The sequence below is a fragment of the Hyla sarda genome, chromosome 4 (assembly GCF_029499605.1).
Source record: "Hyla sarda isolate aHylSar1 chromosome 4, aHylSar1.hap1, whole genome shotgun sequence".
NCBI lineage: Eukaryota > Metazoa > Chordata > Amphibia > Anura > Hylidae > Hyla > Hyla sarda.
This window is the reverse complement of record NC_079192.1, coordinates 20762726-20790608: the sequence shown is the minus strand read 5'-3', so window position 1 is coordinate 20790608 and position 27883 is coordinate 20762726. Positions and strand designations below refer to the sequence as shown.

The following is a 27883-nucleotide window of genomic DNA, read 5'->3' as shown; positions in this document are numbered from 1 at the left end:
GGAGACACTGCAGAAATCAGAGACATCGGAGAAGAGCAACTTCGGAGAAAGCTGTGATGGCCGAGTGGTTAAGGCGTTGGACTTGAAATCCAATGGGGTCTCCCCGCACAGGTTCACATCCTGTTCACAGCGCTAGGCTCTATATTTTAAAAGATTAAACCTTGCAATTGAAAGTTCACGCAAAAGAAGTTTTGAGAGCTAAGTAAAACAACACTCATTTTGCAATGGGGTTTTCCCGCACACGTTCAAATCCTGTTTACAGCGGTGTATTTTATGCGCCGAAGGAGAGTAATCTGGTGAGAGCAAGATTGCCCGAACTCAATAGTGAGGGGATGTATAAGTCATGTAAAGAAAGCCTTTCACTTCCACCCTCTGGACCTGCCCTATCTCTTCCTTCAGGTTAAAATGGTAAGAAATATGTAAAGAGTTATTTGATGACCAATTGGACAAGAAATCCAATGTGATCCCCCTTTCAACCTTCAAATCCTGTCCTCCGTAGAATATTTCATGGGAATTATCCCAGAAATGTATCTCCTAAACTTTATACATATGAAACCTAAAAAATAACACTGTATGTTTTCCTGACAGCATATCCGTTTCCTCCTTCATTCACGGAAACCTCAGGTCTGACCTTTCAATAGGCAACTGTAACAGACAGTGACAAAGAGCCCAAACCAAAAGCTCAGTAGGCAATCAGAAACATAATCCAACAATCAATTCTAAAACCCTAGTGAGGGGATGTATAAGTAATGTTAAGAAAGCCTTTCACTTCCACCCTCTGGACCTGCCCGATCTCTTCCTTCAGGTTAAAATGGTAAGAAATAAGTAAAGAGTTGTGTGATGGCCAAGTGGACAAGAAATCCAATGAGATCCCCCTTTCAAACTTCAAATCCTGTCCTCCGTAGAATATTTCATGGGAATTGTCCCACATATGTATCTCTCAAACTTTATACTTATGAAACCTAAAAAATAACACTGTGTGTTTACCTGACAGCATATCCGTTTCCTCCTTCATTCTCGGAAACTTCAGGTCTGACCTTTCAATAGGCAACTGTAACAGACAGTGACAAAGAGCCCAAACCAAAAGCTCAGTAGGCAATCAGAAACATAATCCAACAATCAATTCTAAAGCCCTAGTGAGGGGAAGTATAAGTAATGTAAAGAAAGCCTTTCACTTCCACCCTCTGGACCTGCCCTATCTCTTCCTTCAGGTTAAAATAGTAAGAAATATGTAAAGAGTTATGTGATGGCCAAGTGGACAAGAAATCCAATGAAATCCCCCTTTCAAACTTCAAATCCTGTCCTCCGTAGAATATTTCATGGGAATTTTCCCAGAAATGTATCTCCTAAATTTTATACTTATGAAACCTAAAAAATAACACTGTGTGTTTACCTGACAGCATATCCGTTTCCTCCTTCATTCTCGGAAACCTCAGGTCTGACCTTTCAATAGGCAACTGTAACAAACAGTGACAAAGAGCCCAAACCAAAAGCTAAGTAGGCAATCAGAAACATAATCCAACAATCAATCCTAAAGCCCTAAACTGAAGGACCCAGTAGACATGGAAGACACTGCAGAAATCAGAGACATCGGAGAAATACAACATCTTAGAAAGCTGTGATGGCCGAGTGGTTAGGGCGTTGGACTCGAAATCCAATGGGGTTTCCCCGCACAGGTTGGAATCCTGTTTACAGCGGTGTATTTTATACGCCGAGGGAGAGGAATCTGGTGAGAGCAAGATTTCCCGAACTCAATAGTAAGGGGATGTATAAGTAATGTAAAGAAACCTTTCACTTCCACCCTCTGGACCTGCCCTATCTCTTCCTTCAGGTTAAAATGGTAAGAAATACGTAAAGAGTTATGTGATGGCCAAGTGGACAAGAAATTCAATGAATATTTCATGGGAATTTTCCCAGAAATGTATCTTCTAAACTTTATACTTATGAAACCTAAAAAATAACACTGTGTGTTTACCTGACAGCATATCCGTTTCCTCCTTTATTCTCAGAAACCTCAGGTCTGACCTTTCAATAGGCAACTGTAACAGACAGTGACAAAGAGCCCAAACCAAAAGCTCAGTAGGCAATCATAAACTCCAATCCAACAATCAATCCTAAAGCCCTATACTGAAGGAGCCAGTAGACATGGGAGACAATGCAGATATCAGAGACATAGGAGAAATGCAACCTCTGAGAAAGCTGTGATGGCCGAGTGGTTAAGGCGTTGGACTTGAAATCCAATGGGGTTTCCCTGCACAGGCTCAAATCCTGTTTACAGCGGTGTATTTTATGCGCCGAGGGAGAGGAATCTGTTGAGAGCAAGATTACCCGAACTCAATAGTGAGGGGATGTATAAGAAATGTAAAGAAAGCCTTTCACCTCCACCCTCTGGACCTGCCCTATCTCTTCCTTCAGTTTAAAATAGTAAGAAATATGTAAAGAGTTATGTGATGGCCAAGTGGACAAGAAATCCAATGAAATCCCCCTTTCAAACTTCAAATCCTGTCCTCCGTAGAATATTTCATGGGAATTTTCCCAGAAATGTATCTCCTAAATTTTGTACTTATGAAACCTAAAAAATAACACTGTGTGTTTACCTGACAGCATATCCGTTTCCTCCTTCATTCTCGGAAACCTCAGGTCTGACCTTTCAATAGGCATTTGTGACAAACAGTGACAAAGAGACCAAACCAAAAGCTAAGTAGTCAATCAGAAACATAATCCAACAATCAATCCTAAAGCCCTAAACTGAAGGACCCAGTAGACATGGAAGACACTGCAGAAATCAGAGACATCGGAGAAACGCAACTTCTTTGAAAGCTGTGATGGCCGAGTGGTTAAGGCGTTGGACTCGAAATCCAATGGGGTTTCCCCGCACAGGTTCGAATCCTGTTTACAGCGGTGTATTTTATGCGCCGAGGGAGAGGAATCTGGTGAGAGCAAGATTTCCCGAACTCAATAGTGAGGGGATGTATAAGTAATGTAAAGAAAACCTTTCACCTCCACCCTCTGGACCTGCCCTATCTCTTCCTTCAGGTTAAAATAGTAAGAAATATGTAAAGAGTTATGTGATGGCCAAGTGGACAAGCAATCCAATGAAATCCCCCTTTCAAACTTCAAATCCTGTCCTCCGTAGAATATTTCATGGGAATTTTCCCAGAAATGTATCTCCTAAATTTTATACTTATGAAACCTAAAAAATAACACTGTGTGTTTACCTGACAGCATATCCGTTTCCTCCTTCATTCTCGGAAACCTCAGGTCTGACCTTTCAATAGGCAACTGTAACAAACAGTGACAAAGAGCCCAAACCAAAAGCTAAGTAGGCAATCAGAAACATAATCCAACAATCAATCCTAAAGCCCTAAACTGAAGGACCCAGTAGACATGGAAGACACTGCAGAAATCAGAGACATCGGAGAAATGCAACTTCTTAGAAAGCTGTGATGGCCGAGTTGTTAAGGCGTTGGACTCGAAATCCAATGGGGTTTCCCCGCACAGTTTCGAATCCTGTTTACAGCGGTGTATTTTATGCGCCGAGGGAGAGGAATCTGGTGAGAGCAAGATTTCCCGAACTCAATAGTAAGGGGATGTATAAGTAATGTAAAGAAAACCTTTCACTTCCACCCTCTGGACCTGCCCTATCTCTTCTTTCAGGTTAAAATGGTAAGAAATACGTAAAGAGTTATGTGATGGCCAAGTGGACAAGAAATTCAATGAATATTTCATGGGAATTTTCCCAGAAATGTATCTTCTAAACTTTATACTTATGAAACCTAAAAAATAACACTGTGTGTTTACCTGACAGCATATCCGTTTCCTCCTTTATTCTCAGAAACCTCAGGTCTGACCTTTCAATAGGCAACTGTAACAGACAGTGACAAAGAGCCCAAACCAAAAGCTCAGTAGGCAATCATAAACTCCAATCCAACAATCAATCCTAAAGCCCTATACTGAAGGAGCCAGTAGACATGGGAGACACTGCAGATATCAGAGACATAGGAGAAATGCAACCTCTGAGAAAGCTGTGATGGCTGAGTGGTTAAGGCGTTGGACTTGAAATCCAATGGGGTTTTCCCGCACAGGTTCAAATCCTGTTTACAGCGGTGTATTTTATGCGCCGAGGGAGAGGAATCTGTTGAGAGCAAGATTACCCGAACTCCATAGTGAGGGGATGTATAAGAAATGTAAAGAAAGCCTTTCACCTCCACCCTCTGGACCTGCCCTATCTCTTCCTTCAGGTTAAAATAGTAAGAAATATGTAAAGAGTTATGTGATGACCAAGTGGACAAGAAATCCAATGAAATCCCCCTTTCAAACTTCAAATCCTGTCCTCCGTAGAATATTTCATGGGAATTTTCCCAGAAATGTATCTCCTAAATTTTATACTTATGAAACCTAAAAAATAACACTGTGTGTTTACCTGACAGCATATCCGTTTCCTCCTTCATTCTCGGAAACCTCAGGTCTGACCTTTCAATAGGCAACTGTAACAAACAGTGACAAAGAGCCCAAACCAAAAGCTAAGTAGGCAATCAGAAACATAATCCAACAATCAATCCTAAAGCCCTAAACTGAAGGACCCAGTAGACATGGAAGACACTGCAGAAATCAGAGACATCGGAGAAATGCAACTTCTTAGAAAGCTGTGATGGCCGAGTGGTTAAGGCGTTGGACTCGAAATCCAATGGGGTTTCCCCGCACAGGTTCGAATCCTGTTTACAGCGGTGTATTTTATGCGCCGAGGGAGAGGAATCTGGTGAGAGCAAGATTTCCCGAACTCAATAGTAAGGGGATGTATAAGTAATGTAAAGAAAACCTTTCACTTCCACCCTCTGGACCTGCCCTATCTCTTCCTTCAGGTTAAAATGGTAAGAAATACGTAAAGAGTTATGTGATGGCCAAGTGGACAAGAAATTCAATGACTATTTCATGGGAATTTTCCCAGATATGTATCTCCTAAACTTTATACTTATGAAACCTAAAAAATAACACTGTGTGTTTACCTAACAGCATATCCGTTTCCTCCTTTATTCTCAGAAACCTCAGGTCTGACCTTTCAATAGGCAACTGTAACAGACAGTGACAAAGAGCCCAAACCAAAAGCTCAGTAGGCAATCATAAACTCCAATCCAACAATCAATCCTAAAGCCCTATACTGAAGGAGCCAGTAGACATGGGAGACACTGCAGATATCAGAGACATAGGAGAAATGCAACCTCTGAGAAAGCTGTGATGGCTGAGTGGTTAAGGCGTTGGACTTGAAATCCAATGGGGTTTCCCCGCACAGGTTCAAATCCTGTTTACAGCGGTGTATTTTATGCGCCGAGGGAGAGGAATCTGTTGAGAGCAAGATTACCCGAACTCAATAGTGAGGGGATGTATAAGAAATGTAAAGAAAGCCTTTCACCTCCACCCTCTGGACCTGCCCTATCTCTTCCTTCAGTTTAAAATAGTAAGAAATATGTAAAGAGTTATGTGATGGCCAAGTGGACAAGAAATCCAATGAAATCCCCCTTTCAAACTTCAAATCCTGTCCTCCGTAGAATATTTCATGGGAATTTTCCCAGAAATGTATCTCCTAAATTTTGTACTTATGAAACCTAAAAAATAACACTGTGTGTTTACCTGACAGCATATCCGTTTCCTCCTTCATTCTCGGAAACCTCAGGTCTGACCTTTCAATAGGCATTTGTGACAAACAGTGACAAAGAGACCAAACCAAAAGCTAAGTAGTCAATCAGAAACATAATCCAACAATCAATCCTAAAGCCCTAAACTGAAGGACCCAGTAGACATGGAAGACACTGCAGAAATCAGAGACATCGGAGAAACGCAACTTCTTTGAAAGCTGTGATGGCCGAGTGGTTAAGGCGTTGGACTCGAAATCCAATGGGGTTTCCCCGCACAGGTTCGAATCCTGTTTACAGCGGTGTATTTTATGCGCCGAGGGAGAGGAATCTGGTGAGAGCAAGATTTCCCGAACTCAATAGTGAGGGGATGTATAAGTAATGTAAAGAAAACCTTTCACCTCCACCCTCTGGACCTGCCCTATCTCTTCCTTCAGGTTAAAATAGTAAGAAATATGTAAAGAGTTATGTGATGGCCAAGTGGACAAGAAATCCAATGAAATCCCCCTTTCAAACTTCAAATCCTGTCCTCCGTAGAATATTTCATGGGAATTTTCCCAGAAATGTATCTCCTAAATTTTATACTTATGAAACCTAAAAAATAACACTGTGTGTTTACCTGACAGCATATCCGTTTCCTCCTTCATTCTCGGAAACCTCAGGTCTGACCTTTCAATAGGCAACTGTAACAAACAGTGACAAAGAGCCCAAACCAAAAGCTAAGTAGGCAATCAGAAACATAATCCAACAATCAATCCTAAAGCCCTAAACTGAAGGACCCAGTAGACATGGAAGACACTGCAGAAATCAGAGACATCGGAGAAATGCAACTTCTTAGAAAGCTGTGATGGCCGAGTTGTTAAGGCGTTGGACTCGAAATCCAATGGGGTTTCCCCGCACAGGTTCGAATCCTGTTTACAGCGGTGTATTTTATGCGCCGAGGGAGAGGAATCTGGTGAGAGCAAGATTTCCCGAACTCAATAGTAAGGGGATGTATAAGTAATGTAAAGAAAACCTTTCACTTCCACCCTCTGGACCTGCCCTATCTCTTCTTTCAGGTTAAAATGGTAAGAAATACGTAAAGAGTTATGTGATGGCCAAGTGGACAAGAAATTCAATGAATATTTCATGGGAATTTTCCCAGAAATGTATCTTCTAAACTTTATACTTATGAAACCTAAAAAATAACACTGTGTGTTTACCTGACAGCATATCCGTTTCCTCCTTTATTCTCAGAAACCTCAGGTCTGACCTTTCAATAGGCAACTGTAACAGACAGTGACAAAGAGCCCAAACCAAAAGCTCAGTAGGCAATCATAAACTCCAATCCAACAATCAATCCTAAAGCCCTATACTGAAGGAGCCAGTAGACATGGGAGACACTGCAGATATCAGAGACATAGGAGAAATGCAACCTCTGAGAAAGCTGTGATGGCTGAGTGGTTAAGGCGTTGGACTTGAAATCCAATGGGGTTTTCCCGCACAGGTTCAAATCCTGTTTACAGCGGTGTATTTTATGCGCCGAGGGAGAGGAATCTGTTGAGAGCAAGATTACCCGAACTCCATAGTGAGGGGATGTATAAGAAATGTAAAGAAAGCCTTTCACCTCCACCCTCTGGACCTGCCCTATCTCTTCCTTCAGGTTAAAATAGTAAGAAATATGTAAAGAGTTATGTGATGACCAAGTGGACAAGAAATCCAATGAAATCCCCCTTTCAAACTTCAAATCCTGTCCTCCGTAGAATATTTCATGGGAATTTTCCCAGAAATGTATCTCCTAAATTTTATACTTATGAAACCTAAAAAATAACACTGTGTGTTTACCTGACAGCATATCCGTTTCCTCCTTCATTCTCGGAAACCTCAGGTCTGACCTTTCAATAGGCAACTGTAACAAACAGTGACAAAGAGCCCAAACCAAAAGCTAAGTAGGCAATCAGAAACATAATCCAACAATCAATCCTAAAGCCCTAAACTGAAGGACCCAGTAGACATGTAAGACACTGCAGAAATCAGAGACATCGGAGAAATGCAACTTCTTAGAAAGCTGTGATGGCCGAGTGGTTAAGGCGTTGGACTCGAAATCCAATGGGGTTTCCCCGCACAGGTTCGAATCCTGTTTACAGCGGTGTATTTTATGCGCCGAGGGAGAGGAATCTGGTGAGAGCAAGATTTCCCGAACTCAATAGTAAGGGGATGTATAAGTAATGTAAAGAAAACCTTTCACTTCCACCCTCTGGACCTGCCCTATCTCTTCCTTCAGGTTAAAATGGTAAGAAATACGTAAAGAGTTATGTGATGGCCAAGTGGACAAGAAATTCAATGAATATTTCATGGGAATTTTCCCAGATATGTATCTCCTAAACTTTATACTTATGAAACCTAAAAAATAACACTGTGTGTTTACCTAACAGCATATCCGTTTCCTCCTTTATTCTCAGAAACCTCAGGTCTGACCTTTCAATAGGCAACTGTAACAGACAGTGACAAAGAGCCCAAACCAAAAGCTCAGTAGGCAATCATAAACTCCAATCCAACAATCAATCCTAAAGCCCTATACTGAAGGAGCCAGTAGACATGGGAGACACTGCAGATATCAGAGACATAGGAGAAATGCAACCTCTGAGAAAGCTGTGATGGCTGAGTGGTTAAGGCGTTGGACTTGAAATCCAATGGGGTTTCCCCGCACAGGTTCAAATCCTGTTTACAGCGGTGTATTTTATGCGCCGAGGGAGAGGAATCTGTTGAGAGCAAGATTACCCGAACTCAATAGTGAGGGGATGTATAAGAAATGTAAAGAAAGCCTTTCACCTCCACCCTCTGGACCTGCCCTATCTCTTCCTTCAGTTTAAAATAGTAAGAAATATGTAAAGAGTTATGTGATGGCCAAGTGGACAAGAAATCCAATGAAATCCCCCTTTCAAACTTCAAATCCTGTCCTCCGTAGAATATTTCATGGGAATTTTCCCAGAAATGTATCTCCTAAATTTTATACTTATGAAACCTAAAAAATAACACTGTGTGTTTACCTGACAGCATATCCGTTTCCTCCTTCATTCTCGGAAACCTCAGGTCTGACCTTTCAATAGGCAACTGTAACAAACAGTGACAAAGAGCCCAAACCAAAAGCTAAGTAGGCAATCAGAAACATAATCCAACAATCAATCCTAAAGCCCTAAACTGAAGGACCCAGTAGACATGGAAGACACTGCAGAAATCAGAGACATCGGAGAAATGCAACTTCTTAGAAAGCTATGATAGCCGAGTGGTTAAGGCGTTAGACTCGAAATCCAATGGGGTTTCCCTGCACAGGTTCGAATCCTGTTTACAGCGGTGTATTTTATGCGCCGAGGGAGAGGAATCTGTTGAGAGCAAGATTACCCGAACTCAATAGTGAGGGGATGTATAAGAAATGTAAAGAAAGCCTTTCACCTCCACCCTCTGGACCTGCCCTATCTCTTCCTTCAGGTTAAAATAGTAAGAAATATGTAAAGAGTTATGTGATGGCCAAGTGGACAAGAAATCCAATGAAATCCCCCTTTCAAACTTCAAATCCTGTCCTCCGTAGAATATTTCATGGGAATTTTCCCAGAAATGTATCTCCTTAATTTTATACTTATGAAATCTAAAAAATAACACTGTGTGTTTACCTGACAGCATATCCGTTTCCTCCTTCATTCTCGGAAACCTCAGGTCTGACCTTTCAATAGGCAACTGTAACAAACAGTGACAAAGAGCCCAAACCAAAAGCTAAGTAGGCAATCAGAAACATAATCCAACAATCAATCCTAAAGCCCTAAACTGAAGGACCCAGTAGACATGGAAGACACTGCAGAAATCAGAGACATCGGAGAAATACAACATCTTAGAAAGCTGTGATGGCCGAGTGGTTAGGGCGTTGGACTCGAAATCCAATGGGGTTTCCCCGCACAGGTTGGAATCCTGTTTACAGCGGTGTATTTTATACGCCGAGGGAGAGGAATCTGGTGAGAGCAAGATTTCCCGAACTCAATAGTAAGGGGATGTATAAGTAATGTAAAGAAACCTTTCACTTCCACCCTCTGGACCTGCCCTATCTCTTCCTTCAGGTTAAAATGGTAAGAAATACGTAAAGAGTTATGTGATGGCCAAGTGGACAAGAAATTCAATGAATATTTCATGGGAATTTTCCCAGAAATGTATCTTCTAAACTTTATACTTATGAAACCTAAAAAATAACACTGTGTGTTTACCTGACAGCATATCCGTTTCCTCCTTTATTCTCAGAAACCTCAGGTCTGACCTTTCAATAGGCAACTGTAACAAACAGTGACAAAGAGCCCAAACCAAAAGCTCAGTAGGCAATCATAAACTCCAATCCAACAATCAATCCTAAAGCCCTATACTGAAGGAGCCAGTAGACATGGGAGACACTGCAGATATCAGAGACATAGGAGAAATGCAACCTCTGAGAAAGCTGTGATGGCCGAGTGGTTAAGGCGTTGGACTTGAAATCCAATGGGGTTTCCCCGCACAGGCTCAAATCCTGTTTACAGCGGTGTATTTTATGCGCCGAGGGAGAGGAATCTGTTGAGAGCAAGATTACCCGAACTCAATAGTGAGGGGATGTATAAGAAATGTAAAGAAAGCCTTTCACCTCCACCCTCTGGACCTGCCCTATCTCTTCCTTCAGTTTAAAATAGTAAGAAATATGTAAAGAGTTATGTGATGGCCAAGTGGACAAGAAATCCAATGAAATCCCCCTTTCAAACTTCAAATCCTGTCCTCCATAGAATATTTCATGGGAATTTTCCCAGAAATGTATCTCCTAAATTTTGTACTTATGAAACCTAAAAAATAACACTGTGTGTTTACCTGACAGCATATCCGTTTCCTCCTTCATTCTCGGAAACCTCAGGTCTGACCTTTCAATAGGCATTTGTGACAAACAGTGACAAAGAGACCAAACCAAAAGCTAAGTAGTCAATCAGAAACATAATCCAACAATCAATCCTAAAGCCCTAAACTGAAGGACCCAGTAGACATGGAAGACACTGCAGAAATCAGAGACATCGGAGAAATGCAACTTCTTTGAAAGCTGTGATGGCCGAGTGGTTAAGGCGTTGGACTCGAAATCCAATGGGGTTTCCCCGCACAGGTTCGAATCCTGTTTACAGCGGTGTATTTTATGCGCCGAGGGAGAGGAATCTGGTGAGAGCAAGATTTCCCGAACTCAATAGTGAGGGGATGTATAAGTAATGTAAAGAAAACCTTTCACCTCCACCCTCTGGACCTGCCCTATCTCTTCCTTCAGGTTAAAATAGTAAGAAATATGTAAAGAGTTATGTGATGGCCAAGTGGACAAGAAATCCAATGAAATCCCCCTTTCAAACTTCAAATCCTGTCCTCCGTAGAATATTTCATGGGAATTTTCCCAGAAATGTATCTCCTAAATTTTATACTTATGAAACCTAAAAAATAACACTGTGTGTTTACCTGACAGCATATCCGTTTCCTCCTTCATTCTCGGAAACCTCAGGTCTGACCTTTCAATAGGCAACTGTAACAAACAGTGACAAAGAGCCCAAACCAAAAGCTAAGTAGGCAATCAGAAACATAATCCAACAATCAATCCTAAAGCCCTAAACTGAAGGACCCAGTAGACATGGAAGACACTGCAGAAATCAGAGACATCGGAGAAATGCAACTTCTTAGAAAGCTGTGATGGCCGAGTTGTTAAGGCGTTGGACTCGAAATCCAATGGGGTTTCCCCGCACAGGTTCGAATCCTGTTTACAGCGGTGTATTTTATGCGCCGAGGGAGAGGAATCTGGTGAGAGCAAGATTTCCCGAACTCAATAGTAAGGGGATGTATAAGTAATGTAAAGAAAACCTTTCACTTCCACCCTCTGGACCTGCCCTATCTCTTCTTTCAGGTTAAAATGGTAAGAAATACGTAAAGAGTTATGTGATGGCCAAGTGGACAAGAAATTCAATGAATATTTCATGGGAATTTTCCCAGATATGTATCTCCTAAACTTTATACTTATGAAACCTAAAAAATAACACTGTGTGTTACCTAACAGCATATCCGTTTCCTCCTTTATTCTCAGAAACCTCAGGTCTGACCTTTCAATAGGCAACTGTAACAGACAGTGACAAAGAGCCCAAACCAAAAGCTCAGTAGGCAATCATAAACTCCAATCCAACAATCAATCCTAAAGCCCTATACTGAAGGAGCCAGTAGACATGGGAGACACTGCAGATATCAGAGACATAGGAGAAATGCAACCTCTGAGAAAGCTGTGATGGCCGAGTGGTTAAGGCGTTGGCCTTGAAATCTAATGGGGTTTCCCCGCACAGGTTCAAATCCTGTTTACAGCGGTGTATTTTATGCGCCGAGGGAGAGGAATCTGGTGAAAGCAAGATTTCCCGAACTCAATGGTGAGGGGATGTATAAGTAATGTAAAGAAAACCTTTCACTTCCACCCTCTGGACCTGCCCTATCTCTTCCTTCAGGTTAAAATGGTAAGAAATATGTAAAGAGTTATGTGATGGCCAAGTGGACAAGAAATTCAATGAATATTTCATGGGAATTTTCCCAGAAATGTATCTCCTAAACTTTATACTTATGAAACCTAAAAAATAACACTGTGTGTTTACCTGACAGCATATCCGTTTCCTCCTTTATTCTCGGAAACCTCAGGTCTGACCTTTCATTAGGCAACTGTAACAGACAGTGACAAAGAGCCCAAACCAAAAGCTCAGTAGGCAATCATAAACTCCAATCCAACAATCAATCCTAAAGCCCTATACTGAAGGAGCCAGTAGACATGGGAGACACTGCAGATATCAGAGACATAGGAGAAATGCAACCTCTGAGAAAGCTGTGATGGCCGAGTGGTTAAGGCGTTGGACTCGAAATCCAATGGGGTTTCCCCGCACAGGTTCAAATCCTGTTTACAGCGGTGTATTTTATGCGCCGAGGGAGAGGAATCTGTTGAGAGCAAGATTACCCGAACTCAATAGTGAGGGGATGTATAAGAAATGTAAAGAAAGCATTTCACCTCCACCCTCTGGACCTGCCCTATCTCTTCCTTCAGGTTAAAATAGTAAGAAATATGTAAAGAGTTATGTGATGGCCAAGTGGACAAGAAATCCAATGAAATCCCCCTTTCAAACTTCAAATCCTGTCCTCCGTAGAATATTTCATGGGAATTTTCCCAGAAATGTATCTCCTAAATTTTATACTTATGAAACCTAAAAAATAACACTGTGTGTTTACCTGACAGCATATCCGTTTCCTCCTTCATTCTCGGAAACCTCAGATCTGACCTTTCAATAGGCAACTGTAACAAACAGTGACAAAGAGCCCAAACCAAAAGCTAAGTAGGCAATCAGAAACATAATCCAACAATCAATCCTAAAGCCCTAAACTGAAGGACCCAGTAGACATGGAAGACACTGCAGAAATCAGAGACATCGGAGAAATACAACATCTTAGAAAGCTGTGATGGTCGAGTGGTTAGGGCGTTGGACTCGAAATCCAATGGGGTTTCCCCGCACAGGTTGGAATCCTGTTTACAGCGGTGTATTTTATACGCCGAGGGAGAGGAATCTGGTGAGAGCAAGATTTCCCTAACTCAATAGTAAGGGGATGTATAAGTAATGTAAAGAAACCTTTCACTTCCACCCTCTGGACCTGCCCTATCTCTTCTTTCAGGTTAAAATGGTAAGAAATACGTAAAGAGTTATGTGATGGCCAAGTGGACAAGAAATTCAATGAATATTTCATGGGAATTTTCCCAGAAATGTATCTCCTAAACTTTATACTTATGAAACCTAAAAAATAACACTGTGTGTTACCTAACAGCATATCCGTTTCCTCCTTTATTCTCAGAAACCTCAGGTCTGACCTTTCAATAGGCAACTGTAACAGACAGTGACAAAGAGCCCAAACCAAAAGCTCAGTAGGCAATCATAAACTCCAATCCAACAATCAATCCTAAAGCCCTATACTGAAGGAGCCAGTAGACATGGGAGACACTGCAGATATCAGAGACATAGGAGAAATGCAACCTCTGAGAAAGCTGTGATGGCCGAGTGGTTAAGGCGTTGGACTCGAAATCCAATGGGGTTTCCCCGCACAGGTTCAAATCCTGTTTACAGCGGTGTATTTTATGCGCCGAGGGAGAGGAATCTGGTGAGAGCAAGATTTCCCGAACTAAATGGTGAGGGGATGTATAAGTAATGTAAAGAAAACCTTTCACTTCCACCCTCTGGACCTGCCCTATCTCTTCCTTCAGGTTAAAATGGTAAGAAATATGTAAAGAGTTATGTGATGGCCAAGTGGACAAGAAATTCAATGAATATTTCATGGGAATTTTCCCAGAAATGTATCTCCTAAACTTTATACTTATGAAACCTAAAAAATAACACTGTGTGTTTACCTGACAGCATAACCGTTTCCTCCTTTATTCTCGGAAACCTCAGGTCTGACCTTTCATTAGGCAACTGTAACAGACAGTGACAAAGAGCCCAAACCAAAAGCTCAGTAGGCAATCATAAACTCCAATCCAACAATCAATCCTAAAGCCCTATACTGAAGGAGCCAGTAGACATGGGAGACACTGCAGATATCAGAGACATAGGAGAAATGCAACCTCTGAGAAAGCTGTGATGGCCGAGTGGTTAAGGCGTTGGACTCGAAATCCAATGGGGTTTCCCCGCACAGGTTCAAATCCTGTTTACAGCGGTGTATTTTATGCGCCGAGGGAGAGGAATCTGGTGAGAGCAAGATTTCCCGAACTAAATGGTGAGGGGATGTATAAGTAATGTAAAGAAAACCTTTCACTTCCACCCTCTGGACCTGCCCTATCTCTTCCTTCAGGTTAAAATGGTAAGAAATATGTAAAGAGTTATGTGATGGCCAAGTGGACAAGAAATTCAATGAATATTTCATGGGAATTTTCCCAGAAATGTATCTCCTAAACTTTATACTTATGAAACCTAAAAAATAACACTGTGTGTTTACCTGACAGCATAACCGTTTCCTCCTTTATTCTCGGAAACCTCAGGTCTGACCTTTCATTAGGCAACTGTAACAGACAGTGACAAAGAGCCCAAACCAAAAGCTCAGTAGGCAATCATAAACTCCAATCCAACAATCAATCCTAAAGCCCTATACTGAAGGAGCCAGTAGACATGGGAGACACTGCAGATATCAGAGACATAGGAGAAATGCAACCTCTGAGAAAGCTGTGATGGCCGAGTGGTTAAGGCGTTGGACTCGAAATCCAATGGGGTTTCCCCGCACAGGTTCATATCCTGTTTACAGCGGTGTATTTTATGCGCCAAGGGAGAGGAATCTGTTGAGAGCAAGATTACCCGAACTCAATAGTGAGGGGATGTATAAGAAATGTAAAGAAAGCCTTTCACCTCCACCCTCTGGACCTGCCCTATCTCTTCCTTCAGGTTAAAATAGTAAGAAATATGTAAAGAGTTATGTGATGGCCAAGTGGACAAGAAATCCAATGAAATCCCCCTTTCAAACTTCAAATCCTGTCCTCCGTAGAATATTTCATGGGAATTTTCCCAGAAATGTATCTCCTAAATTTTATACTTATGAAACCTAAAAAATAACACTGTGTGTTTACCTGACAGCATATCCGTTTCCTCCTTCATTCTCGGAAACCTCAGGTCTGACCTTTCAATAGGCAACTGTAACAAACAGTGACAAAGAGCCCAAACCAAAAGCTAAGTAGGCAATCAGAAACATAATCCAACAATCAATCCTAAAGCCCTAAACTGAAGGACCCAGTAGACATGGAAGACACTGCAGAAATCAGAGACATCGGAGAAATACAACATCTTAGAAAGCTGTGATGGCCGAGTGGTTAGGGCGTTGGACTCGAAATCCAATGGGGTTTCCCCGCACAGGTTGGAATCCTGTTTACAGCGGTGTATTTTATACGCCGAGGGAGAGGAATCTGGTGAGAGCAAGATTTCCCGAACTCAATAGTAAGGGGATGTATAAGTAATGTAAAGAAACCTTTCACTTCCACCCTCTGGACCTGCCCTATCTCTTCCTTCAGGTTAAAATGGTAAGAAATACGTAAAGAGTTATGTGATGGCCAAGTGGACAAGAAATTCAGTGAATATTTCATGGGAATTTTCCCAGAAATGTATCTTCTAAACTTTATACTTATGAAACCTAAAAAATAACACTGTGTGTTTACCTGACAGCATATCCGTTTCCTCCTTTATTCTCAGAAACCTCAGGTCTGACCTTTCAATAGGCAACTGTAACAGACAGTGACAAAGAGCCCAAACCAAAAGCTCAGTAGGCAATCATAAACTCCAATCCAACAATCAATCCTAAAGCCCTATACTGAAGGAGCCAGTAGACATGGGAGACACTGCAGATATCAGAGACATAGGAGAAATGCAACCTCTGAGAAAGCTGTGATGGCCGAGTGGATAAGGCGTTGGACTTGAAATCCAATGGGGTTTCCCCGCACAGGTTCAAATCCTGTTTACAGCGGTGTATTTTATGCGCCGAGGGAGAGGAATCTGTTGAGAGCAAGATTACCCGAACTCAATAGTGAGGGGATGTATAAGAAATGTAAAGAAAGCCTTTCACCTCCACCCTCTGGACCTGCCCTATCTCTTCCTTCAGTTTAAAATAGTAAGAAATATGTAAAGAGTTATGTGATGGCCAAGTGGACAAGAAATCCAATGAAATCCCCCTTTCAAACTTCAAATCCTGTCCTCCGTAGAATATTTCATGGGAATTTTCCCAGAAATGTATCTCCTATATTTTGTACTTATGAAACCTAAAAAATAACACTGTGTGTTTACCTGACAGCATATCCGTTTCCTCCTTCATTCTCGGAAACCTCAGGTCTGACCTTTCAATAGGCATTTGTGACAAACAGTGACAAAGAGACCAAACCAAAAGCTAAGTAGTCAATCAGAAACATAATCCAACAATCAATCCTAAAGCCCTAAACTGAAGGACCCAGTAGACATGGAAGACACTGCAGAAATCAGAGACATCGGAGAAATGCAACTTCTTAGAAAGCTGTGATGGCCGAGTGGTTAAGGCGTTGGACTCGAAATCCAATGGGGTTTCCCCGCACAGGTTCGAATCCTGTTTACATCGGTGTATTTTATGCGCCGAGGGAGAGGAATCTGGTGAGAGCAAGATTTCCCGAACTCAATAGTAAGGGGATGTATAAGTAATGTAAAGAAAACCTTTCACTTCCACCCTCTGGACCTGCCCTATCTCTTCTTTCAGGTTAAAATGGTAAGAAATACGTAAAGAGTTATGTGATGGCCAAGTGGACAAGAAATTCAATGAATATTTCATGGGAATTTTCCCAGATATGTATCTCCTAAACTTTATACTTATGAAACCTAAAAAATAACACTGTGTGTTACCTAACAGCATATCCGTTTCCTCCTTTATTCTCAGAAACCTCAGGTCTGACCTTTCAATAGGCAACTGTAACAGACAGTGACAAAGAGCCCAAACCAAAAGCTCAGTAGGCAATCATAAACTCCAATCCAACAATCAATCCTAAAGCCCTATACTGAAGGAGCCAGTAGACATGGGAGACACTGCAGATATCAGAGACATAGGAGAAATGCAACCTCTGAGAAAGCTGTGATGGCCGAGTGGTTAAGGCGTTGGACTCGAAATCCAATGGGGTTTCCCCGCACAGGTTCAAATCCTGTTTACAGCGGTGTATTTTATGCGCCGAGGGAGAGGAATCTGGTGAGAGCAAGATTTCCCGAACTCCATAGTGAGGGAATGTATAAGTTATGTAAAGAAAACCTTTCACTTCCACCCTCTGGACCTGCCCTATCTCTTCCTTCAGGTTAAAATGGTAAGAAATATGTAAAGAGTTATGTGATGGCCAAGTGGACAAGAAATTCAATGAATATTTCATGGGAATTTTCCCAGATATGTATCTCCTAAACTTTATACTTATGAAACCTAAAAAATAACACTGTGTGTTACCTAACAGCATATCCGTTTCCTCCTTTATTCTCAGAAACCTCAGGTCTGACCTTTCAATAGGCAACTGTAACAGACAGTGACAAAGAGCCCAAACCAAAAGCTCAGTAGGCAATCATAAACTCCAATCCAACAATCAATCCTAAAGCCCTATACTGAAGGAGCCAGTAGACATGGGAGACACTGCAGATATCAGAGACATAGGAGAAATGCAACCTCTGAGAAAGCTGTGATGGCCGAGTGGTTAAGGCGTTGGACTCGAAATCCAATGGGGTTTCCCCGCACAGGTTCAAATCCTGTTTACAGCGGTGTATTTTATGCGCCGAGGGAGAGGAATCTGGTGAGAGCAAGATTTCCCGAACTCCATAGTGAGGGAATGTATAAGTAATGTAAAGAAAACCTTTCACTTCCACCCTCTGGACCTGCCCTATCTCTTCCTTCAGGTTAAAATGGTAAGAAATATGTAAAGAGTTATGTGATGGCCAAGTGGACAAGAAATTCAATGAATATTTCATGGGAATTTTCCCAGAAATGTATCTCCTAAACTTTATACTTATGAAACCTAAAAAATAACACTGTGTGTTTACCTGACAGCATATCCGTTTCCTCCTTTATTCTCGGAAACCTCAGGTCTGACCTTTCATTAGGCAACTGTAACAGACAGTGACAAAGAGCCCAAACCAAAAGCTCAGTAGGCAATCATAAACTCCAATCCAACAATCAATCCTAAAGCCCTATACTGAAGGAGCCAGTAGACATGGGAGACACTGCAGATATCAGAGACATAGGAGAAATGCAACCTCTGAGAAAGCTGTGATGGCCGAGTGGTTAAGGCGTTGGACTTGAAATCCAATGGGGTTTCCCCGCACAGGCTCAAATCCTGTTTACAGCGGTGTATTTTATGCGCCGAGGGAGAGGAATCTGTTGAGAGCAAGATTACCCGAACTCAATAGTGAGGGGATGTATAAGAAATGTAAAGAAAGCCTTTCACCTCCACCCTCTGGACCTGCCCTATCTCTTCCTTCAGTTTAAAATAGTAAGAAATATGTAAAGAGTTATGTGATGGCCAAGTGGACAAGAAATCCAATGAAATCCCCCTTTCAAACTTCAAATCCTGTCCTCCGTAGAATATTTCATGGGAATTTTCCCAGAAATGTATCTCCTATATTTTGTACTTATGAAACCTAAAAAATAACACTGTGTGTTTACCTGACAGCATATCCGTTTCCTCCTTCATTCTCGGAAACCTCAGGTCTGACCTTTCAATAGGCATTTGTGACAAACAGTGACAAAGAGACCAAACCAAAAGCTAAGTAGTCAATCAGAAACATAATCCAACAATCAATCCTAAAGCCCTAAACTGAAGGACCCAGTAGACATGGAAGACACTGCAGAAATCAGAGACATCGGAGAAATGCAACTTCTTAGAAAGCTGTGATGGCCGAGTGGTTAAGGCGTTGGACTCGAAATCCAATGGGGTTTCCCCGCACAGGTTCGAATCCTGTTTACAGCGGTGTATTTTATGCGCCGAGGGAGAGGAATCTGGTGAGAGCAAGATTTCCCGAACTCAATAGTAAGGGGATGTATAAGTAATGTAAAGAAAACCTTTCACTTCCACCCTCTGGACCTGCCCTATCTCTTCTTTCAGGTTAAAATGGTAAGAAATACGTAAAGAGTTATGTGATGGCCAAGTGGACAAGAAATTCAATGAATATTTCATGGGAATTTTCCCAGATATGTATCTCCTAAACTTTATACTTATGAAACCTAAAAAATAACACTGTGTGTTACCTAACAGCATATCCGTTTCCTCCTTTATTCTCAGAAACCTCAGGTCTGACCTTTCAATAGGCAACTGTAACAGACAGTGACAAAGAGCCCAAACCAAAAGCTCAGTAGGCAATCATAAACTCCAATCCAACAATCAATCCTAAAGCCCTATACTGAAGGAGCCAGTAGACATGGGAGACACTGCAGATATCAGAGACATAGGAGAAATGCAACCTCTGAGAAAGCTGTGATGGCCGAGTGGTTAAGGCGTTGGACTCGAAATCCAATGGGGTTTCCCCGCACAGGTTCAAATCCTGTTTACAGCGGTGTATTTTATGCGCCGAGGGAGAGGAATCTGGTGAGAGCAAGATTTCCCGAACTCCATAGTGAGGGAATGTATAAGTTATGTAAAGAAAACCTTTCACTTCCACCCTCTGGACCTGCCCTATCTCTTCCTTCAGGTTAAAATGGTAAGAAATATGTAAAGAGTTATGTGATGGCCAAGTGGACAAGAAATTCAATGAATATTTCATGGGAATTTTCCCAGATATGTATCTCCTAAACTTTATACTTATGAAACCTAAAAAATAACACTGTGTGTTACCTAACAGCATATCCGTTTCCTCCTTTATTCTCAGAAACCTCAGGTCTGACCTTTCAATAGGCAACTGTAACAGACAGTGACAAAGAGCCCAAACCAAAAGCTCAGTAGGCAATCATAAACTCCAATCCAACAATCAATCCTAAAGCCCTATACTGAAGGAGCCAGTAGACATGGGAGACACTGCAGATATCAGAGACATAGGAGAAATGCAACCTCTGAGAAAGCTGTGATGGCCGAGTGGTTAAGGCGTTGGACTCGAAATCCAATGGGGTTTCCCCGCACAGGTTCAAATCCTGTTTACAGCGGTGTATTTTATGCGCCGAGGGAGAGGAATCTGGTGAGAGCAAGATTTCCCGAACTCCATAGTGAGGGAATGTATAAGTAATGTAAAGAAAACCTTTCACTTCCACCCTCTGGACCTGCCCTATCTCTTCCTTCAGGTTAAAATGGTAAGAAATATGTAAAGAGTTATGTGATGGCCAAGTGGACAAGAAATTCAATGAATATTTCATGGGAATTTTCCCAGAAATGTATCTCCTAAACTTTATACTTATGAAACCTAAAAAATAACACTGTGTGTTTACCTGACAGCATATCCGTTTCCTCCTTTATTCTCGGAAACCTCAGGTCTGACCTTTCATTAGGCAACTGTAACAGACAGTGACAAAGAGCCCAAACCAAAAGCTCAGTAGGCAATCATAAACTCCAATCCAACAATCAATCCTAAAGCCCTATACTGAAGGAGCCAGTAGACATGGGAGACACTGCAGATATCAGAGACATAGGAGAAACCTCTGAGAAAGCTGAGATGGCCGAGTGGTTAAGGCGTTGGACTCGAAATCCAATGGGGTTTCCCCGCACAGGTTCAAATCCTGTTTACAGCGGTGTATTTTATGCGCCGAGGGAGAGGAATCTGTTGAGAGCAAGATTACCCGAACTCAATAGTGAGGGGATGTATAAGAAATGTAAAGAAAGCCTTTCACCTCCACCCTCTGGACCTGCCCTATCTCTTCCTTCAGTTTAAAATAGTAAGAAATATGTAAAGAGTTATGTGATGGCCAAGTGGACAAGAAATCCAATGAAATCCCCCTTTCAAACTTCAAATCCTGTCCTCCGTAGAATATTTCATGGGAATTTTCCCAGAAATGTATCTCCTATATTTTGTACTTATGAAACCTAAAAAATAACACTGTGTGTTTACCTGACAGCATATCCGTTTCCTCCTTCATTCTCGGAAACCTCAGGTCTGACCTTTCAATAGGCATTTGTGACAAACAGTGACAAAGAGACCAAACCAAAAGCTAAGTAGTCAATCAGAAACATAATCCAACAATCAATCCTAAAGCCCTAAACTGAAGGACCCAGTAGACATGGAAGACACTGCAGAAATCAGAGACATCGGAGAAATGCAACTTCTTAGAAAGCTGTGATGGCCGAGTGGTTAAGGCGTTGGACTCGAAATCCAATGGGGTTTCCCCGCACAGGTTCGAATCCTGTTTACAGCGGTGTATTTTATGCGCCGAGGGAGAGGAATCTGGTGAGAGCAAGATTTACCGAACTCAATAGTAAGGGGATGTATAAGTAATGTAAAGAAAACCTTTCACTTCCACCCTCTGGACCTGCCCTATCTCTTCTTTCAGGTTAAAATGGTAAGAAATACGTAAAGAGTTATGTGATGGCCAAGTGGACAAGAAATTCAATGAATATTTCATGGGAATTTTCCCAGATATGTATCTCCTAAACTTTATACTTATGAAACCTAAAAAATAACACTGTGTGTTACCTAACAGCATATCCGTTTCCTCCTTTATTCTCAGAAACCTCAGGTCTGACCTTTCAATAGGCAACTGTAACAGACAGTGACAAAGAGCCCAAACCAAAAGCTCAGTAGGCAATCATAAACTCCAATCCAACAATCAATCCTAAAGCCCTATACTGAAGGAGCCAGTAGACATGGGAGACACTGCAGATATCAGAGACATAGGAGAAATGCAACCTCTGAGAAAGCTGTGATGGCCGAGTGGTTAAGGCGTTGGACTCGAAATCCAATGGGGTTTCCCCGCACAGGTTCAAATCCTGTTTACAGCGGTGTATTTTATGCGCCGAGGGAGAGGAATCTGGTGAGAGCAAGATTTCCCGAACTCCATAGTGAGGGAATGTATAAGTAATGTAAAGAAAACCTTTCACTTCCACCCTCTGGACCTGCCCTATCTCTTCCTTCAGGTTAAAATGGTAAGAAATATGTAAAGAGTTATGTGATGGCCAAGTGGACAAGAAATTCAATGAATATTTCATGGGAATTTTCCCAGAAATGTATCTCCTAAACTTTATACTTATGAAACCTAAAAAATAACACTGTGTGTTTACCTGACAGCATATCCGTTTCCTCCTTTATTCTCGGAAACCTCAGGTCTGACCTTTCATTAGGCAACTGTAACAGACAGTGACAAAGAGCCCAAACCAAAAGCTCAGTAGGCAATCATAAACTCCAATCCAACAATCAATCCTAAAGCCCTATACTGAAGGAGCCAGTAGACATGGGAGACGCTGCAGATATCAGAGACATAGGAGAAACCTCTGAGAAAGCTGAGATGGCCGAGTGGTTAAGGCGTTGGACTCGAAATCCAATGGGGTTTCCCCGCACAGGTTCAAATCCTGTTTACAGTGGTGTATTTTATGCACCGAGGGAGAGGAATCTGTTGAGAGCAAGATTACCCGAACTCAATAGTGAGGGGATGTATAAGAAATGTAAAGAAAGCCTTTCACCTCCACCCTCTGGACCTGCCCTATCTCTTCCTTCAGGTTAAAATAGTAAGAAATATGTAAAGAGTTATGTGATGGCCAAGTGGACAAGAAATCCAATGAAATCCCCCTTTCAAACTTCAAATCCTGTCCTCCGTAGAATATTTCATGGGAATTTTCCCAGAAATGTATCTCCTAAATTTTATACTTATGAAACCTAAAAAATAACACTGTGTGTTTACCTGACAGCATATCCGTTTCCTCCTTCATTCTCGGAAACCTCAGGTCTGACCTTTCAATAGGCAACTGTAACAAACAGTGACAAAGAGCCCAAACCAAAAGCTCAGTAGGCAATCAGAAACATAATCCAACAATCAATCCTAAAGCCCTAAACTGACGGACTCAGTAGACATGGGAGACACTGCAGAAATCAGAGACATTGGAGAAATACAACTTCCGAGAAAGCTGTGATGGCCAAGTGGTTAGGGCGTTGGACTTGAAATCCAATGGGGTCTCCCCGCACAGGTTCAAATCCTGTTCACAGCGCTAGACTCAATATTTTGAAAGATTAAACCTTGCATTTGAAAGATCAAGCAAAAGAAGTTTTGAGAGCTAAGTAAAACAACACTCATTTTGCAATGGGGTTTTCCCGCACAGGTTCAAATCCTGTTTACAGCGGTGTATTTTATGCGCCGAGGGAGAGGAATCTGGTGAGAGCAAGATTACCTGAACTCAATAGTGAGGGGATGTATAAGAAATGTAAAGAAAGCCTTTCACTTCCACCCTCTGGACCTGCCCTATCTCTTCCTTCAGGTTAAAATGGTAAGAAATATGTGAAGAGTTGTGTGATGGCCAAGTGGACAAGAAATCCAATGAGATCCCCCTTTCAAACTTCAAATCCTGTCCTTTGTAGTATATTTCATGGGAATTTTCCCAGAAATGTATCTCCTAATCTTTATACTTATGAAACCTAAAAAATAACAGTGTGTTTACCTGACAGCATATCCGTTTCCTCCTTCATTCTCGGAAACCTCAGGTCTGACCTTTCAATAGGCAACTGTAACACACAGTGACAAAGAGCCCAAATCAAAAGCTCAGTAGGCAATCAGAAACATAATCCAACGATCAATCCTAACGCCCTAGACTGAAGGACCCAGTAGACATGGGAGACACTGCAGAAATCAGAGACATCCGAGAAATCCAATGGGGTCTCCCCGCACAGGTTCAAATCCTGTTCACAGCGCTAGGCTCTATGTTTTGAAAGATTAAAGCTTGCAACTGAAAGTCCAAGCAAAAGAAGTTTTGAGAGCTAAGTAAAACATCACTCATTTTGCAATGGGGTTTTTCAGCACAGGTTCAAATCCTGTTTACAGCGGTGTATTTTATGCGCCGAGGGAGAGGAATCTGTTGAGAGCAAGATTACCCAAACTCAATAGTGAGGGGATGTATAAGAAATGTAAAGAAAGCCTTTCACCTCCACCCTCTGGACCTGCCCTATCTCTTCCTTCAGGTTAAAATAGTAAGAAATATGTAAAGAGTTATGTGATGGCCAAGTGGACAAGAAATCCAATGAAATCCCCCTTTCAAACTTCAAATCCTGTCCTCCGTAGAATATTTCATGGGAATTTTCCCAGAAATGTATCTCCTTAATTTTATACTTATGAAATCTAAAAAATAACACTGTGTGTTTACCTGACAGCATATCCGTTTCCTCCTTCATTCTCGGAAACCTCAGGTCTGACCTTTCAATAGGCAACTGTAACAAACAGTGACAAAGAGCCCAAACCAAAAGCTAAGTAGGCAATCAGAAACATAATCCAACAATCAATCCTAAAGCCCTAAACTGAAGGACCCAGTAGACATGGAAGACACTGCAGAAATCAGAGACATCGGAGAAATACAACATCTTAGAAAGCTGTGATGGCCGAGTGGTTAGGGCGTTGGACTCGAAATCCAATGGGGTTTCCCCGCACAGGTTGGAATCCTGTTTACAGCGGTGTATTTTATACGCCGAGGGAGAGGAATCTGGTGAGAGCAAGATTTCCCGAACTCAATAGTAAGGGGATGTATAAGTAATGTAAAGAAACCTTTCACTTCCACCCTCTGGACCTGCCCTATCTCTTCCTTCAGGTTAAAATGGTAAGAAATACGTAAAGAGTTATGTGATGGCCAAGTGGACAAGAAATTCAATGAATATTTCATGGGAATTTTCCCAGAAATGTATCTTCTAAACTTTATACTTATGAAACCTAAAAAATAACACTGTGTGTTTACCTGACAGCATATCCGTTTCCTCCTTTATTCTCAGAAACCTCAGGTCTGACCTTTCAATAGGCAACTGTAACAGACAGTGACAAAGAGCCCAAACCAAAAGCTCAGTAGGCAATCATAAACTCCAATCCAACAATCAATCCTAAAGCCCTATACTGAAGGAGCCAGTAGACATGGGAGACACTGCAGATATCAGAGACATAGGAGAAATGCAACCTCTGAGAAAGCTGTGATGGCCGAGTGGTTAAGGCGTTGGACTTGAAATCCAATGGGGTTTCCCCGCACAGGCTCAAATCCTGTTTACAGCAGTGTATTTTATGCGCCGAGGGAGAGGAATCTGTTGAGAGCAAGATTACCCGAACTCAATAGTGAGGGGATGTATAAGAAATGTAAAGAAAGCCTTTCACCTCCACCCTCTGGACCTGCCCTATCTCTTCCTTCAGTTTAAAATAGTAAGAAATATGTAAAGAGTTATGTGATGGCCAAGTGGACAAGAAATCCAATGAAATCCCCCTTTCAAACTTCAAATCCTGTCCTCCGTAGAATATTTCATGGGAATTTTCCCAGAAATGTATCTCCTAAATTTTGTACTTATGAAACCTAAAAAATAACACTGTGTGTTTACCTGACAGCATATCCGTTTCCTCCTTCATTCTCGGAAACCTCAGGTCTGACCTTTCAATAGGCATTTGTGACAAACAGTGACAAAGAGACCAAACCAAAAGCTAAGTAGTCAATCAGAAACATAATCCAACAATCAATCCTAAAGCCCTAAACTGAAGGACCCAGTAGACATGGAAGACACTGCAGAAATCAGAGACATCAGAGAAATGCAACTTCTTTGAAAGCTGTGATGGCCGAGTGGTTAAGGCGTTGGACTCGAAATCCAATGGGGTTTCCCCGCACAGGTTCGAATCCGGTTTACAGCGGTGTATTTTATGCGCCGAGGGAGAGGAATCTGGTGAGAGCAAGATTTCCCGAACTCAATAGTGAGGGGATGTATAAGTAATGTAAAGAAAACCTTTCACCTCCACCCTCTGGACCTGCCCTATCTCTTCCTTCAGGTTAAAATAGTAAGAAATATGTAAAGAGTTATGTGATGGCCAAGTGGACAAGATATCCAATGAAATCCCCCTTTCAAACTTCAAATCCTGTCCTCCGTAGAATATTTCATGGGAATTTTCCCAGAAATGTATCTCCTAAATTTTATACTTATGAAACCTAAAAAATAACACTGTGTGTTTACCTGACAGCATATCCGTTTCCTCCTTCATTCTCGGAAACCTCAGGTCTGACCTTTCAATAGGCAACTGTAACAAACAGTGACAAAGAGCCCAAACCAAAAGCTAAGTAGGCAATCAGAAACATAATCCAACAATCAATCCTAAAGCCCTAAACTGAAGGACCCAGTAGACATGGAAGACACTGCAGAAATCAGAGACATCGGAGAAATGCAACTTCTTAGAAAGCTGTGATGGCCGAGTTGTTAAGGCGTTGGACTCGAAATCCAATGGGGTTTCCCCGCACAGGTTCGAATCCTGTTTACAGCGGTGTATTTTATGCGCCGAGGGAGAGGAATCTGGTGAGAGCAAGATTTCCCGAACTCAATAGTAAGGGGATGTATAAGTAATGTAAAGAAAACCTTTCACTTCCACCCTCTGGACCTGCCCTATCTCTTCTTTCAGGTTAAAATGGTAAGAAATACGTAAAGAGTTATGTGATGGCCAAGTGGACAAGAAATTCAATGAATATTTCATGGGAATTTTCCCAGATATGTATCTCCTAAACTTTATACTTATGAAACCTAAAAAATAACACTGTGTGTTACCTAACAGCATATCCGTTTCCTCCTTTATTCTCAGAAACCTCAGGTCTGACCTTTCAATAGGCAACTGTAACAGACAGTGACAAAGAGCCCAAACCAAAAGCTCAGTAGGCAATCATAAACTCCAATCCAACAATCAATCCTAAAGCCCTATACTGAAGGAGCCAGTAGACATGGGAGACACTGCAGATATCAGAGACATAGGAGAAATGCAACCTCTGAGAAAGCTGTGATGGCCGAGTGGTTAAGGCGATGGACTCGAAATCCAATGGGGTTTCCCCGCACAGGTTCAAATCCTGTTTACAGCGGTGTATTTTATGCGCCGAGGGAGAGGAATCTGGTGAGAGCAAGATTTCCCGAACTCAATGGTGAGGGGATGTATAAGTAATGTAAAGAAAACCTTTCACTTCCACCCTCTGGACCTGCCCTATCTCTTCCTTCAGGTTAAAATGGTAAGAAATATGTAAAGAGTTATGTGATGGCCAAGTGGACAAGAAATTCAATGAATATTTCATGGGAATTTTCCCAGAAATGTATCTCCTAAACTTTATACTTATAAAACCTAAAAAATAACACTGTGTGTTTACCTGACAGCATATCCGTTTCCTCCTTTATTCTCGGAAACCTCAGGTCTGACCTTTCATTAGGCAACTGTAACAGACAGTGACAAAGAGCCCAAACCAAAAGCTCAGTAGGCAATCATAAACTCCAATCCAACAATCAATCCTAAAGCCCTATACTGAAGGAGCCAGTAGACATGGAAGACACTGCAGATATCAGAGACATAGGAGAAATGCAACCTCTGAGAAAGCTGTGATGGCCGAGTGGTTAAGGCGTTGGACTCGAAATCCAATGGGGTTTCCCCGCACAGGTTCAAATCCTGTTTACAGCGGTGTATTTTATGCGCCGAGGGAGAGGAATCTGTTGAGAGCAAGATTACCCGAACTCAATAGTGAGGGGATGTATAAGAAATGTAAAGAAAGCCTTTCACCTCCACCCTCTGGACCTGCCCTATCTCTTCCTTCAGGTTAAAATAGTAAG

At 41.8% G+C, this 27883-nt stretch overlaps 44 non-coding genes across 44 annotated transcripts; all 44 read left to right on the top strand.

Annotated features, from left to right (window-relative positions):
* The first annotated feature begins 50 nt into the window (after positions 1-50).
* Positions 51-132, top strand: TRNAS-UGA (transfer RNA serine (anticodon UGA)). The gene has a single exon. It is a non-coding gene; the product is annotated as a tRNA-Ser (tRNA).
* A 1483-nt stretch (positions 133-1615) lies between these two features.
* On the top strand, positions 1616-1697 carry TRNAS-CGA (transfer RNA serine (anticodon CGA)). Its single transcript has one exon. It is a non-coding gene; the product is annotated as a tRNA-Ser (tRNA).
* A 501-nt stretch (positions 1698-2198) lies between these two features.
* Positions 2199-2280, top strand: TRNAS-UGA (transfer RNA serine (anticodon UGA)). Its single transcript has one exon. It is a non-coding gene; the product is annotated as a tRNA-Ser (tRNA).
* Positions 2281-2819: 539 nt separating this feature from the next.
* Positions 2820-2901, top strand: TRNAS-CGA (transfer RNA serine (anticodon CGA)). Its single transcript has one exon. It is a non-coding gene; the product is annotated as a tRNA-Ser (tRNA).
* Positions 2902-3440: 539 nt separating this feature from the next.
* Positions 3441-3522, top strand: TRNAS-CGA (transfer RNA serine (anticodon CGA)). Its single transcript has one exon. It is a non-coding gene; the product is annotated as a tRNA-Ser (tRNA).
* A 502-nt stretch (positions 3523-4024) lies between these two features.
* Positions 4025-4106, top strand: TRNAS-UGA (transfer RNA serine (anticodon UGA)). The gene has a single exon. It is a non-coding gene; the product is annotated as a tRNA-Ser (tRNA).
* A 539-nt stretch (positions 4107-4645) lies between these two features.
* TRNAS-CGA (transfer RNA serine (anticodon CGA)) lies at positions 4646-4727 on the top strand. Its single transcript has one exon. It is a non-coding gene; the product is annotated as a tRNA-Ser (tRNA).
* Positions 4728-5229: 502 nt separating this feature from the next.
* On the top strand, positions 5230-5311 carry TRNAS-UGA (transfer RNA serine (anticodon UGA)). The gene has a single exon. It is a non-coding gene; the product is annotated as a tRNA-Ser (tRNA).
* A 539-nt stretch (positions 5312-5850) lies between these two features.
* Positions 5851-5932, top strand: TRNAS-CGA (transfer RNA serine (anticodon CGA)). Its single transcript has one exon. It is a non-coding gene; the product is annotated as a tRNA-Ser (tRNA).
* Positions 5933-6471: 539 nt separating this feature from the next.
* Positions 6472-6553, top strand: TRNAS-CGA (transfer RNA serine (anticodon CGA)). Its single transcript has one exon. It is a non-coding gene; the product is annotated as a tRNA-Ser (tRNA).
* A 502-nt stretch (positions 6554-7055) lies between these two features.
* TRNAS-UGA (transfer RNA serine (anticodon UGA)) lies at positions 7056-7137 on the top strand. Its single transcript has one exon. It is a non-coding gene; the product is annotated as a tRNA-Ser (tRNA).
* A 539-nt stretch (positions 7138-7676) lies between these two features.
* On the top strand, positions 7677-7758 carry TRNAS-CGA (transfer RNA serine (anticodon CGA)). Its single transcript has one exon. It is a non-coding gene; the product is annotated as a tRNA-Ser (tRNA).
* Positions 7759-8260: 502 nt separating this feature from the next.
* On the top strand, positions 8261-8342 carry TRNAS-UGA (transfer RNA serine (anticodon UGA)). The gene has a single exon. It is a non-coding gene; the product is annotated as a tRNA-Ser (tRNA).
* A 539-nt stretch (positions 8343-8881) lies between these two features.
* TRNAS-CGA (transfer RNA serine (anticodon CGA)) lies at positions 8882-8963 on the top strand. The gene has a single exon. It is a non-coding gene; the product is annotated as a tRNA-Ser (tRNA).
* Positions 8964-9502: 539 nt separating this feature from the next.
* On the top strand, positions 9503-9584 carry TRNAS-CGA (transfer RNA serine (anticodon CGA)). The gene has a single exon. It is a non-coding gene; the product is annotated as a tRNA-Ser (tRNA).
* Positions 9585-10085: 501 nt separating this feature from the next.
* TRNAS-UGA (transfer RNA serine (anticodon UGA)) lies at positions 10086-10167 on the top strand. Its single transcript has one exon. It is a non-coding gene; the product is annotated as a tRNA-Ser (tRNA).
* A 539-nt stretch (positions 10168-10706) lies between these two features.
* Positions 10707-10788, top strand: TRNAS-CGA (transfer RNA serine (anticodon CGA)). The gene has a single exon. It is a non-coding gene; the product is annotated as a tRNA-Ser (tRNA).
* A 539-nt stretch (positions 10789-11327) lies between these two features.
* TRNAS-CGA (transfer RNA serine (anticodon CGA)) lies at positions 11328-11409 on the top strand. The gene has a single exon. It is a non-coding gene; the product is annotated as a tRNA-Ser (tRNA).
* Positions 11410-11910: 501 nt separating this feature from the next.
* Positions 11911-11992, top strand: TRNAS-UGA (transfer RNA serine (anticodon UGA)). Its single transcript has one exon. It is a non-coding gene; the product is annotated as a tRNA-Ser (tRNA).
* Positions 11993-12494: 502 nt separating this feature from the next.
* TRNAS-CGA (transfer RNA serine (anticodon CGA)) lies at positions 12495-12576 on the top strand. Its single transcript has one exon. It is a non-coding gene; the product is annotated as a tRNA-Ser (tRNA).
* A 539-nt stretch (positions 12577-13115) lies between these two features.
* On the top strand, positions 13116-13197 carry TRNAS-CGA (transfer RNA serine (anticodon CGA)). The gene has a single exon. It is a non-coding gene; the product is annotated as a tRNA-Ser (tRNA).
* Positions 13198-13697: 500 nt separating this feature from the next.
* TRNAS-CGA (transfer RNA serine (anticodon CGA)) lies at positions 13698-13779 on the top strand. The gene has a single exon. It is a non-coding gene; the product is annotated as a tRNA-Ser (tRNA).
* A 502-nt stretch (positions 13780-14281) lies between these two features.
* Positions 14282-14363, top strand: TRNAS-CGA (transfer RNA serine (anticodon CGA)). Its single transcript has one exon. It is a non-coding gene; the product is annotated as a tRNA-Ser (tRNA).
* Positions 14364-14865: 502 nt separating this feature from the next.
* On the top strand, positions 14866-14947 carry TRNAS-CGA (transfer RNA serine (anticodon CGA)). Its single transcript has one exon. It is a non-coding gene; the product is annotated as a tRNA-Ser (tRNA).
* Positions 14948-15486: 539 nt separating this feature from the next.
* Positions 15487-15568, top strand: TRNAS-CGA (transfer RNA serine (anticodon CGA)). The gene has a single exon. It is a non-coding gene; the product is annotated as a tRNA-Ser (tRNA).
* Positions 15569-16069: 501 nt separating this feature from the next.
* Positions 16070-16151, top strand: TRNAS-UGA (transfer RNA serine (anticodon UGA)). The gene has a single exon. It is a non-coding gene; the product is annotated as a tRNA-Ser (tRNA).
* A 539-nt stretch (positions 16152-16690) lies between these two features.
* Positions 16691-16772, top strand: TRNAS-CGA (transfer RNA serine (anticodon CGA)). The gene has a single exon. It is a non-coding gene; the product is annotated as a tRNA-Ser (tRNA).
* A 501-nt stretch (positions 16773-17273) lies between these two features.
* Positions 17274-17355, top strand: TRNAS-CGA (transfer RNA serine (anticodon CGA)). The gene has a single exon. It is a non-coding gene; the product is annotated as a tRNA-Ser (tRNA).
* A 501-nt stretch (positions 17356-17856) lies between these two features.
* On the top strand, positions 17857-17938 carry TRNAS-CGA (transfer RNA serine (anticodon CGA)). The gene has a single exon. It is a non-coding gene; the product is annotated as a tRNA-Ser (tRNA).
* A 502-nt stretch (positions 17939-18440) lies between these two features.
* Positions 18441-18522, top strand: TRNAS-UGA (transfer RNA serine (anticodon UGA)). Its single transcript has one exon. It is a non-coding gene; the product is annotated as a tRNA-Ser (tRNA).
* A 539-nt stretch (positions 18523-19061) lies between these two features.
* On the top strand, positions 19062-19143 carry TRNAS-CGA (transfer RNA serine (anticodon CGA)). The gene has a single exon. It is a non-coding gene; the product is annotated as a tRNA-Ser (tRNA).
* Positions 19144-19644: 501 nt separating this feature from the next.
* On the top strand, positions 19645-19726 carry TRNAS-CGA (transfer RNA serine (anticodon CGA)). The gene has a single exon. It is a non-coding gene; the product is annotated as a tRNA-Ser (tRNA).
* Positions 19727-20227: 501 nt separating this feature from the next.
* TRNAS-CGA (transfer RNA serine (anticodon CGA)) lies at positions 20228-20309 on the top strand. The gene has a single exon. It is a non-coding gene; the product is annotated as a tRNA-Ser (tRNA).
* Positions 20310-20806: 497 nt separating this feature from the next.
* Positions 20807-20888, top strand: TRNAS-CGA (transfer RNA serine (anticodon CGA)). Its single transcript has one exon. It is a non-coding gene; the product is annotated as a tRNA-Ser (tRNA).
* Positions 20889-21427: 539 nt separating this feature from the next.
* Positions 21428-21509, top strand: TRNAS-CGA (transfer RNA serine (anticodon CGA)). The gene has a single exon. It is a non-coding gene; the product is annotated as a tRNA-Ser (tRNA).
* Positions 21510-22010: 501 nt separating this feature from the next.
* Positions 22011-22092, top strand: TRNAS-CGA (transfer RNA serine (anticodon CGA)). Its single transcript has one exon. It is a non-coding gene; the product is annotated as a tRNA-Ser (tRNA).
* Positions 22093-22589: 497 nt separating this feature from the next.
* TRNAS-CGA (transfer RNA serine (anticodon CGA)) lies at positions 22590-22671 on the top strand. The gene has a single exon. It is a non-coding gene; the product is annotated as a tRNA-Ser (tRNA).
* A 539-nt stretch (positions 22672-23210) lies between these two features.
* On the top strand, positions 23211-23292 carry TRNAS-UGA (transfer RNA serine (anticodon UGA)). The gene has a single exon. It is a non-coding gene; the product is annotated as a tRNA-Ser (tRNA).
* A 1368-nt stretch (positions 23293-24660) lies between these two features.
* On the top strand, positions 24661-24742 carry TRNAS-CGA (transfer RNA serine (anticodon CGA)). Its single transcript has one exon. It is a non-coding gene; the product is annotated as a tRNA-Ser (tRNA).
* A 501-nt stretch (positions 24743-25243) lies between these two features.
* Positions 25244-25325, top strand: TRNAS-UGA (transfer RNA serine (anticodon UGA)). Its single transcript has one exon. It is a non-coding gene; the product is annotated as a tRNA-Ser (tRNA).
* Positions 25326-25864: 539 nt separating this feature from the next.
* On the top strand, positions 25865-25946 carry TRNAS-CGA (transfer RNA serine (anticodon CGA)). The gene has a single exon. It is a non-coding gene; the product is annotated as a tRNA-Ser (tRNA).
* Positions 25947-26485: 539 nt separating this feature from the next.
* TRNAS-CGA (transfer RNA serine (anticodon CGA)) lies at positions 26486-26567 on the top strand. Its single transcript has one exon. It is a non-coding gene; the product is annotated as a tRNA-Ser (tRNA).
* Positions 26568-27068: 501 nt separating this feature from the next.
* Positions 27069-27150, top strand: TRNAS-CGA (transfer RNA serine (anticodon CGA)). Its single transcript has one exon. It is a non-coding gene; the product is annotated as a tRNA-Ser (tRNA).
* Positions 27151-27652: 502 nt separating this feature from the next.
* On the top strand, positions 27653-27734 carry TRNAS-CGA (transfer RNA serine (anticodon CGA)). The gene has a single exon. It is a non-coding gene; the product is annotated as a tRNA-Ser (tRNA).
* Positions 27735-27883: the final 149 nt, after the last annotated feature.